The sequence below is a fragment of the Gopherus evgoodei genome, unplaced genomic scaffold, assembly GCF_007399415.2.
Source record: "Gopherus evgoodei ecotype Sinaloan lineage unplaced genomic scaffold, rGopEvg1_v1.p scaffold_49_arrow_ctg1, whole genome shotgun sequence".
In the NCBI taxonomy this organism is placed as follows: Eukaryota; Metazoa; Chordata; order Testudines; family Testudinidae; genus Gopherus; species Gopherus evgoodei.
The window spans coordinates 1,575,665-1,587,174 of record NW_022060070.1 but is presented as its reverse complement, the minus strand read 5'-3'; the positions used below and the strand labels follow the sequence as shown (position 1 = coordinate 1,587,174).

General features: G+C 48.2%; 1 pseudogene; it reads right to left on the bottom strand.

The window, feature by feature from the left end:
• Positions 1-8,927: 8,927 nt before the first annotated feature.
• Positions 8,928-9,874, bottom strand: LOC115643040 (annotated as a pseudogene).
• Positions 9,875-11,510: the final 1,636 nt, after the last annotated feature.

Sequence of the window (11,510 nt, the reverse complement as noted above, 5' to 3'; positions counted from 1 at the left end):
TGTCCTATGACAAGCTTCGAGCCTGTGAACAGATGTTAGCTGACAAACAATAGTCGTGTACGGCGTCTTGTTGATTACTCCTAGTATGTCCAAAAGCTTTCCCCAAAAATCATGCCTGCTTCACCTTTTCATAGGTTTACCATCTGTAGGGGACCTGTCATAACTTTAGTCCCAGATTTGGACCTTAGCGTCCAAAATATGGGGGTTATCATGAAAACCTCCAAGCTTAGTTACCAGCTTGGACCTGGTACTTGCTGCCACCACCCAAAAAATTAGAGTGTTTTGGGGCACTCTGGTCCCCCTGAAAAACCTTCCCTGGGGACCCCAAGACCCAAATCCCTTGAGTCTCACAACAAAGGGAAATAATCCTTTTTCCCTTCCCCCCTCCAGGTGCTCCTGGAGAGATACACAGACACAAGCTCTGTGAATCTAAACAGAGGGACTCCCCCCTCCCCGTTTTCCAGTCCTGGAGAACAGAATTACCGAGAGTTAATCTCTCTTTCCCCCCTCACCCAGAGGGAATGCAAAATCAGGCGAATAAATCTAACACACACAGATCTCCCTCTGACTTCTTCCTCCCACCAATTCCCTGGTGAGTACAGACTCAATTTCCCTGAAGTTTCCCAGTAAAGAAAACTCCAACAGGTCTTAAAAGAAAGCTTTATATAAAAGAAAGAAAATTACATACAAATGGTCTCTCTGTATTAAGATGACAAATACAGGGTCGATTGCTTAAAAGAAATATGAATAAACAGCCTTATTCAAAAAGAATACAAATCAAAGCACTCCAGCAACTATAGACATGTAAATACAAAAGAAACAAACTCTTTGGTACTCACAACTTGGAAACAGAAGATTAGAAAGCAGAAATACTTCTCCAAAGCTCAGAGAAAGCAGGCAGACAGAAAACAAAGACTCAGACACAAACTTCCCTCCACCCAGAGTTGAAAAAATCCGGTTTCCTGATTGGTCCTCTGGTCAGGTGCTTCAGATGAAAGAGACATTAACCCTTAGCTATCTGTTTATGACAGGACCACGGAAGACTTTGTCACGGCTTAGTTAGGGCTTTGCGCTTTCTCAAGGATAGGTTATTACCGGACACAGTATGCTAGCAGATGCTGCTTTTAACCGGTTTGAACTGCCCTGTGGGGGAATCCCCGGTGTTTATGAGGAACTGCAGAAAGCCCCTGGCCATAGGCCAAGGGGGGCGGCCATTGCTAATGGAAAGCCCCAAATTGCATATGTATGTGCTGCTTTGCATGGGATTAGCATGATGCTATAATTTCTGCAGGCCATTGGTTGCGCAGTTGGACTCCGTACCAGGCCGAGCTTTTCCGTGCGCTGGGTTCCCCATCCCAGTGACAGCAATGCTTGGAGGCCCCATTGCGAGTGTGTCGCTTTACCTTCATTAAAGCCAATTAAATCACTGTGTGTGTGGGCCTCGTCCTTGCAGAGCATCCAGGCTCGCAGCACCATCAGTACTAAATTTTTTTGTCATAAGATTTACTGTTAGCAACTAACTTTCCATCATGATATTTACCAATAACATCAAATCTTTTATTACAGCTAGGAGTTTCCAGGTATATTTATTACACCACAGTGTGGTTTGTTGAAATTACATTTTGGCTTTCAACTACTTCCTGAACCTTAACGTATGGTTAGTTCGTGGCTTTCCTTACCCTTCAGTGTCCCCTTCAGTAGGGATCTCAGTTCAAGGTCATCACTGAATACTTGGTATTCAAGGGTCTGATCATTTCAGGATGTAAGAGCACTTTGCATGTTGTCCAGCCCTCAATGAACCTACCTTCCAGCCCAGGGTTATGCCCATGGAAAAAGCTCACCCCCCTGGTGGGGTTTTCCTGTGATCCCCACTGCAAACACTTTTCCTAGAGGGTTGTGATGCTGATCTGTGCTCTCTGGGCAAAGTATTGTGTCTTCTCCCAGCAGCTCTTTCAAGGCCCCTTCCTGTGTCTTACCTGCCCAGAGAATTTCCTCCTCCCCTCTGTCAGAAGGATGATTAGCCTTTTCACAGACAGCTGTTTATTTAGTCAGATCTACATCTTCTCTTAAAGCTCGAGTGAGAGGTAGCTATGCTGGGGGGTAGGGATATGATCCAGAGTGACCTAGAGAAATTGGAGGACTGGACCAGAAGAAATCTGATGAGGTTCAACAAGGACAAATGCAGAGTCCTGCCATTAGGATGGAAGATTCCCATGCACTGCTAGAGCAGGCTCTAGGTTTTTTGCTGCCACAAGCAAAAAAAATATTTGTCTGTCCCCCATCCCAGCCATGGACTCACTCTGCACACATCTGTTGCCCCAGCCCTCGGCTCTTCCCCCCTCATTCATACCCCATGCCTCCCCAACGCTGGGCTTCCCCCTTTCCTCCCCACCAGTGCCCTCTCCCCACTCCTCTGCTGCCCCAGCCCTGGGCTCTCCCCTTCCCCCACTCCAGTGCTCCCCCACACCTCCTGCCGCCCCAGCTCTGGGCTCTGTCCCCACCCCCACCTGCACCCTCCTTCCGCCGCAGCCCTGGGTCACTGGTAACTCGCTCCCAGGGCGGATCGTTCAGCAGGAATTTTGGATGTGCACAGAACACAGACAGGATTGGTTCCCATATGGTTACAGAGCTGCAGTAAAGTGGAACAATTTTCAGCTTGTGTGACTGGAGGATCTCTGGATACGTATTATAAGACTGTCCTCCAGAAATGAGGAAAAGCTGAGGTGCCTTTATTATTCTTTTGTTCCACTCTTTCTTTGTACGGGGAATTTGCCAGTGCAGCATCACTGTCTTCCTTTTGAACAAACAAACTAACAAAAGGCAATGGCTGGTGAAAATAGCAATTCCAGTCCTGATAACCACTGGGAAGCATTTCTTGCTCAATTTTATCCTACTTTTCCTACAGCAGGTGGCAGTGGATCAGTATATTTGATTGGGGAGAAATGAAGAACCAGCTGCCCAAACGGAGCTTGAGCGCTCCTCAATATTGAGGTGTTCAAATCTGGAAGGCAGGTGCTGGGTGTGGGGGTGGGGGGAGGGGGTTGTGGGATCCGTGGGGGAACATGGCAGCATGTATGCAGCAGCGTGTCTGGAGCTGTGCAGAGCCAGACACGCTGGTCTGAGTGGCACAGTAAGGGGGCTGGGGATTGGAGAAGGGGTAGGGGGGTTCGGGGGGGGCCGTCAAGGGACAGGGAGCAGGGGGGTTGGATGGATCTGGGGTTCAGGGGGGCAGTCAGGGGCAGGGAGAAGGGAGGGTTGGATGGATCAGGGGTTCAGGGGGGCAGTCAAGGGACAGGCAGAAGTTGGATAGACATGGGAGTCCCAGGGGGTTGTCAGGGGACAGGTAGGTAGTAGGATCCTAGGGGGGAAGTTTGGGGGGGTTCTCAGGAGGGGGCAGTTGGGGACAAGGAGAAGGGAGGCTTATATAGGGGATGAGGTCCTGGGGGGCAGTTAGGGGCAGGGGTCCCCGAAGGGGGCAATCAAAGCAGTGATGCTTAGATAGGGGGTGGGGTCCTGGGGTGCAGTTAGGGGCAGGGGTTCCGGTAGGGGATGATCAGGGGACAGGGAGCGGGAGGGGAGGGGTTGGATGGCTGAGCAGCAAAGAAATAGTTATTATCCCCAAGTCCTCAGACAGGGTGGACAGCAAAAAATCTATGGCTCAGGCCTGTACTCTGGGCAGAGCAGAAAGAGGGTTGGACTTTCTATCTCTGTTGGAGGGTCAACAATTGCAGGCTCATTAGCCTAGAGAGGGGGGACTTCCACTCCAGGGGTGCAGTGGCAGGGGTAGGGGGATGCAGGTCTTCCTGAATCCATTGTGTCCCAGCCTTAACGGTGGTGTAGAATTCCACCATTGGGTCAGCTGGGAGCCAGATGCAGTCCCAATGGCAGCCAGTAAGTAAACTCCAAGAGGTACTTTTCAATGGTGCTGCAAGCACCGGTGGATCACAAGGGATGTTTCACCAACATCAACGTGGGATGGCCAGGAAATGTGCATGACGCTCGCATCTTCAGGAACTCTGGTCTGTTTTAACAGCTGCGGGAAGGAACTAACTTCCCAGACCAGAAAATTAATGTTGGGATGTTGAAATGCCTATCCCTGGGGACTCAGCCTACCCCTTAATGCCCTGGCTCATGAAGCCGTACACAGGCACCCTGGACAGCTGTAAGGAGCAGTTCAGCTATAGGCTGAGCAAGTGAAAAATGATGGTAGAATGTGCATTTGGAGGTTTAAAATCTCGCTGGCACAGTTTACTGACTAGTTTAAACCTCAGCGAAACCAATATTCCTATTTGAGGAAGTGGGTATTCACCCACGAAAGCTCATGCTCCAAAACGTCTGTTAGTCTATAAGGTGCCACAGGACTCTTTGCTCCTTTAATATTCCCATTGTTATTGCTGCTTGCTGTGTGCGCCACAATATCTGTGAGAGTAAGGGAGAGACGTTTATGGTGGGGTGGGAGGTTGAGTAAATCGCCTGGTGGCTGATTATGCACAGCCTGACACCAGGGTGATTAGAAGAGCACAGCAGAGCATGTTGCGCATCAGAGAAGCTTTGAAAACGAGTTTCATGACTGGCCAGGCTACGGTGTGACAGTTCTCTTTGTTTCTCCTTGATGGAGGTTAAGGATAATCTAGACATGGCCCAATATCTAAACAAATACTTTGCCTCAGTCTTTAATGAGGCTAATGAGGAGCTTAGGGATAATGGTAGGATGACAAATGGGAATGAGGATATGGAGGTAGATATTACCACATCCGAGGTAGAAACCAAACTCTAACAACTTAATGGGACGAAATCGGAAGGCCCAGATAATCTTCATCCAAGAATATTAAAGGATCTGGCACGTGAAATTGCAAGCCCATTAGCAAGAATTTTTAATGAATCAGTAAACTCAGGGGTTGTACTGTACGACTGAAGAATTGCTAACATAGCTCCTAGTTTTAAGAAAGGGAAAAAATGTGATCCGAGTAATTATAAGCCTGTTAGTTTGACATCTGTAGTATGTAAGGTCTTGAAAAAAAAATTTGAAAGAGAAAGTAGTTAAGGACATTGAGGTCAATGGTAATTGGTACAAAATACAACATGGTTTTACAAAAGGTAGATAGTGCCAAACCAACCTGATCTCCTTCTTTGAGAAGATAACAGATTTTTTAGACAAAGGAAACACAGTGAATCTAATTGACCTCGATTTCAATAAGGCATTTGACACGGTTCCACATAGGGAATTATTAGTTAAATTGGAAAAGATGGGGATCAGTATGAAAACTGAAAGGTGGATAAAGAACTGGTTAAATGGGAGACTACAATGGGTCATACTGAAAGGTGAACTGTCAGGCTGGAAGGAGGTTACTAGTGGAGTTCCTCATGGATCGGTTTTTGGACCAATCTTATTTAATCTTTTTATTACTGACCTTGGCACAAAAAGTGGGAATGTTTGCAAACGACACAAAGCTGGGAGGTATTGCTAACACAGAGAAGGACCGGGATATCATATAGGAAGATCTGGATGATCCTGTAAACTGGAGTAATAGTTATAGGATGAAATTTAATAGTGAAAAGTGCACGGTCATGCGTTTAGGGATTAATAACAAGAATTTTGGTTATAAATTGGGGACACATCAGTTGGAAGTAACAGAGGAGGAGAAGGACCTCAGAGTATTGGTTGATCACAAGATGACTGTGAGACGCCAATGTGATATGGCTGTGAAAAAAGCTAATGCTGTTTTAAGATGCATCAGGCGAGGTATTTCCAGCAAAGATAAGGAGGTGTTAGTACCGTTATACAAGGAACTGGGGAGACCTCATCTGGAATACTGTGTGCAGTTCTGGTCTCCCATGTTTAAGAAGGATGAATTCAAAGTGGAACAGGTACAGAGAAGGGCTACTAGGATGATCCGAGGAATGGAAAACCCGTCTTATGAAAGGAGACTCAAAGAGCTTGGCTTGTTTAGCCTAACCAAAAGAAGGTTGAGGGGGGATATGATTGCTGTTTATAAATATATCAGAGGGATAAATACCAGGGAGGGAGAGGAATTATTTAAGCTCTGTGCCAATATGGACACAAGAACAAATGGATATAAACTGGACGCTATGAAGTTTAGACTTGAAATTAGACAAAGGTTTCTAACGATTAGAGGAGTGAAGTTCTGGAACAGCCTTCCAAGGGGAGTAGTGGGGGCAAAAGACATATCTGGCTTTAAGACTAAGCTTGATAAGTTTATGGAAGGGATGGTATGATTGGCAACTAATCTTTGATTATTAGCAGGTAAGTTTGCCCAGTGGTCTATGATGGGATGTTAGATGGGGTGGGATCTGAGTTACTACAGGTAATTCTTTCCTGGGTGCTGACTGGTGAGTCTTGCCCACATGCTCAAGGTTTAACTGATTGCCATATTTGGGGTTGGGAAGGAATTTTCCTCCAGGGAAGACTGGAGGAAGCCCTGGAGGTTTTTCACCTTCCTCTGCAGCGCAGGGCACGGGTCACTTGCTGGAGGATTCTCTGCAGCTTGAGGTCTTCAAATCACAATTTGAGGACTTCAATAACTCAGACATAGGTTAGGGATTTGTTACAGGAGTGGATGGGTGAGATTCTGTGGCCTGCTTTGTGCAGGAGGTCAGACTAGATGATCATAATGATCCCTTCTGACCTTAAAGTCTATGAGTCTATGGAAACTTGCCCTCTTGGTTGACTCTACTTCTGTGTAAGCCAACTGACTTCCCACCTTCGATCACTACTTTCAGAGGCAATAAAGTCATTGTTGTTTCCAAATTATGCATTTTTTATTAATTCATCACACAAATTGGGGGAAAACTCACAAGGTAGCCAGGGACGGGTGGGTGAGCAGGGAAGCACTGAGTGGAGTGGTGGATGAGGGGAGGAGAGAAGGACAAGGCCACACTACAGTTCAAAACTTACTGAATGCCAGCTCTGTGTTGCTTGGGCAGTCCTCTGGGGTAGAGTGTCTAAGTGCCTGTAGCCGTCCTCCCCCAGCCCCGTCCCTGCTCTTGGGCATCTGGGTGAGGAGGCTATGGAACTTGGGGAGGAGGTCAGATGGTTACACAGGGGGTGCAGTGGCAGTCTGTGCTCCTGCTGCCTTTCCTGCAGCTCCACCAGATGCCTAAACATGTCAGTTTTCTCCCCCATTAGCCTCAGCACTGCATCCTGCCTCCTCTCAGCGTGCTCCTCCCTCCTCTCATCACGTTCATTTAATGCTTTCCTGGAGTCGGCCATTGTGTGCCTCCCCGCATTCTGCAGAGCTCGTTCAGAGTGGGAGCACTTCGTGAGCACTGAGAACACCTCGTTCCAAGTGCATTTTTTTTGCCTTCTAATCTGCCCTAGCCTCTGGGACGGAGATGATAGGGGAGCGTAGAAACATTTGTAGCTGCGGGAGGAAAAAAAGGAAGAGTAGTATTTAAAAAGAAACATTTTAGAGAACAAAGGGAAGACTAATTTCACAGTGAATCTAGTGATTCACGTTACATAGCACATGTGCTTTTGCTACAAGGTCGCGTTTTGACTCATATTGGGTGCCTGCTGGTTTGGTGTGAGAGATCACATACGCTCAGCTGGGCAACAGAATTCGTCTTAGCTATGGTACAGGAAAGGGTTTCGGCTTCTTCAACCTTCATAACATTGAGGGCTGAGGAGGATCCTCTTGAACATGGAATCCCCATTCGGCCTTGCAACAATCACTGATCAACCTGAAAGGCTTGTCACAGAAGTAGCGAGACCGCTGGTAGACCAGGATGTCCTACCTCCTGGTTCCTCTCCACTCCTCCAAAACAGCCCTCATGACCAAGAGGACAAGGTAGAAGTCTCCCCAATGCAGGAGAGAGAGCTTCACTTTACCCTTGAAATCGCAGGTGTCCACCAGAAAACGGTGAAGCTCATCCCGCAGCACAGTGGGGGGCGGTGTCCTGTACCTATGATGATCCTCCAGGCAAAGAGGGAGAAGACCAGCATTGCAATGACTATACTAGTGGTGCTGAGCAACACATCTCTATCTCTAGAAACGGAAAGGGAGATGGAAGGAAGAGATCAGCCCCTAAATGGTGAAGGAGGGGAGGCAAACCCCCCACCACATAAGGTTCATCTAAGGACAGGGGAAAGGAGACACCCCCTGGGTGAGAGCAGTATGGAAGGTGGAGGGGACACAAATGAGAGGGACTTCTTCCCTCCACAGCACCTGTCTCTGCTCTGTGGCTGCGGCAAGGGCTCGGGGCAGCCTGAACTGAGGGCTTCTCCTGCCGTTCCACCCAGGCAGCCCGGGCTCTTCCCCTCCCCCAGCGGTGCCTACTGGGGCTGGAGGCTTGAACTCCTGTCAGATAAATCTGAGACAGCCCAGACTCAGGGCTTCTGCCCCTTCTGCTGAGCTGCTCCACACGAATCACAGGCTGATTCCCACATTCTGTTCATTCCCTCTGAAACACCTGGCACTGGGCACTGTCAGAAGACAGGCTACTGGGCTACTTGGACCATTGGTTTTACCCAGTGTGGCCATTCTGATCTTCTTAATTAGACCCCAGGTGTATTTGCCTCCTGCTGCGATCCACTATACCCCACCCCCCTCCCAGAGCTCAGATAGATCCCAGGAGTCCTGATGGGGTCTTTCTCTCTACACAGAGTTAATGACAAGAGCAGGGCATTGGGGAGAAGACACACAGCAGGGTCGAGGCTTGAAAGAAGAGATGGGGCAAGAATGTAATTTCAGGCATTCAGCTAACAGCAATTAGAAAGGTCACAACCCAGTGTAGTGTACATAATCTGACTCCCCAGTTCATCACATTGACACAGGACAGTTAGGACAGGACAGGATTTAATCTCTCTGTCTGTCCAGTACGTGATTCAGGGAAGAGGCCCCAGCATCATGCACCAGCCAACTCTGCATGGAGCTCAATCTGAGAGCCAGAGCACAAGAAGGAAATATTTAGGTCTCTTTACGAGTAAAGAGCTGAAGCAGCCTGTCCTGGATCTGTTTGGTCCTCACCCCATAGATGATGGGGTGTAGCATGGGGGGCACCAGCAGGTACACACAGGTAATGAGAACGAGGAAGTGCAGTGGCACATTGTGGCCAAACCAGTGCGTGAGAGAGGAGAAGAAATCTGGTATGTACAAAGCTAAGATGGCACAAAAATGAGAGATGCAAGTCCCAAAAGTCTTGAGCTGGGCATCCTTTGTGGGGAGGCGGAAGATGACCTGGAGGATCAGAGTATAGGACACAGTGATAAAAAACACATCCATTCTGATCACAGAGAGAAGATCAAACAGGCCATAGTAACTACTGATGCTGAAGTCAGCACAGGCCAGCTTCATCACAGCTATATGCCCACAACAAAAGTGGGGGATGATATTGGTTCTGCAATATGGCCACCACGTTGTCAGGAAGGGATAGGGTAATGTGATTATGCCACTGCGCAGCACCACGGGCAGGCCTATTGTGGCCACAGCAGAGTTTGTCAGGATGGTGGAATGTCTCAGGGGATGGCAGATGGCCACGTAGCGATCAAAAGCCATGGCCACGAGCATTCCAGACTCCATCCCTGAAAGTGAGTGAACAAAATACATTTGAGTGAGGCAGTCACTGAAACTGATCTCCCTGGAATTGAACCAGAAGATGCTCAGCATTTTGGACAGGATGGATGTGGACATGACCAGATCGGTGACAGCCAGCATGCAGAGGAAATAGTAATAGGGCCATGGAGGCTCGGCTCCATCTTCACAATGAACAGGATGGTGAAGTTCCCCAACATGGCTATGGCGAACATAGCACAGAAGGGAATGGAGATCCAGACATGGGCATCCTCCAGGCCAGGAATGCCAAGTAGGATGAAGGTGGAGGGGTTGGTGAAGTTGGCTGTGTTGGAATCTGACATGGAGTAGGGGAGAAAGTGTCCAACTCTGAGGCATAAGGGTGTCTTCTGCATTTAGCGTATGCTCCCCTGACTTTCTGTGTGTTCCCAGGATCTCAGGTGATGGTCACAGTAGAAATGCCTGAATGGAGAGACAAAGTGAATATGAGACACTGCATGCAGTAGTGGAGGCTGTTCTCATGGAAGAAGCAGAGTCACATTAGCTATCCTCCAGACATAGAATCATAGAACTATAGACTATCAGGCTTGGAAGAAACCTTAGGAGATCATCTAGTTCAACCCCCTGCTCAAAGCAGGACCAATCCCCAACTAAATCATCCCAGCCAGGGCTTTGTCAAGCCTGACCTTAAAAACCTCTAAGGAAGGAGATTCCACCACCTCCCTATGTAACCTATTCCAGTGCTTCACCACCCTACTAGTGAAATAGCATTTTCTAACATCCAAACTAAACCTCCCCCACTGCAACCTGAGACCATTGCTCCTTGTTCTGTCATCTGCCAGCACTCGGAACAGCCTAGCTCCATCGTCGTGGGAATCCTCTTCAGGGAGCTGAAGGCTTCTATCAGATCCAAACTCACTCTTCTCTTCTGCAGACTAAATAATCTCAGTTCCCTCAGCCTCTCCTCCTGGTCATGTGCCCCAGCCCCCTGGTCATTTTCATTACCCTCTGCTGGACTCCCTCCAATTTGTCCACATCCCCTCTGTAGTGGGGGGACCAAAACTGGATGCAATACTCCAGGTATGCTCTCACTAGTGTCTAATAGAGGGGAATAATCACTTCCCTCAATCTGCTGGCAATGCTCCTACTAACACAGCTAAATATGCCATTGGCCTTCTTGGCAACAAGGGCACACTGCTGATTCATATCTAGCTTCTCGTCCATTGTAATCCCCAGGTCCTTTTTTGCAGAACTGCTGTTTAGTCATTTGGTCTCTAGTCTGTAGCAGTGCATGTGATTCTTCTGTCCAAAGTGCAGGACTCTGCACTTGTCCTTGTTGAACCTCATCAGATTTCTTTTGGCCCAGTCCTCCAATTTGTCTATGTCACTCTGGACCCTATCCCTACCCTCTAGCATACCGACCTATCCCCGCATCTTAGTGTCATCTGCAAACTTGCTGAGGGTGCAATTAATCCCATCATCCAGATCATTAATGAAGATATTGAATAAAGCTAGCTCCAGGAACGACCCCTGGGGCACTCCACTAGATACTGGATGCCAACTAGCCATCTAACCATTGATTACTAGCCATTGAGCCTGACAATCTAGCCACCTTATAGTCCATTCCTCCAACCCAATCCTTTTTAACTTGCTGGCAAGAAAACAAGGAAGACAAAGCCTGAGTTGAATTATAGTAAAGATGTCCATTCCCTCAAGCCCTGCACTGTTTAAGAAAATTGCAATTTTCTGCTGGTCTCCTTTCTCAGCAAACCCAGCTTCTTCAATAGATACATCTCAAAACACTGCCTCAATCTCTTCCCGGAGTCTGCTGCATTGCCCGAGAGTTTCAGCTCCCTGGGGGCTTCCAGTTCTCCATCTCCAGGGTGACTCCTTCCCCACAGCCCTGTTGCCTTTGCCCTCTCCTCTGGTCTCCCCTCTGGTACCAGGGGTTGTCCTGGGAATTCATGAGAAGGAGGCTCA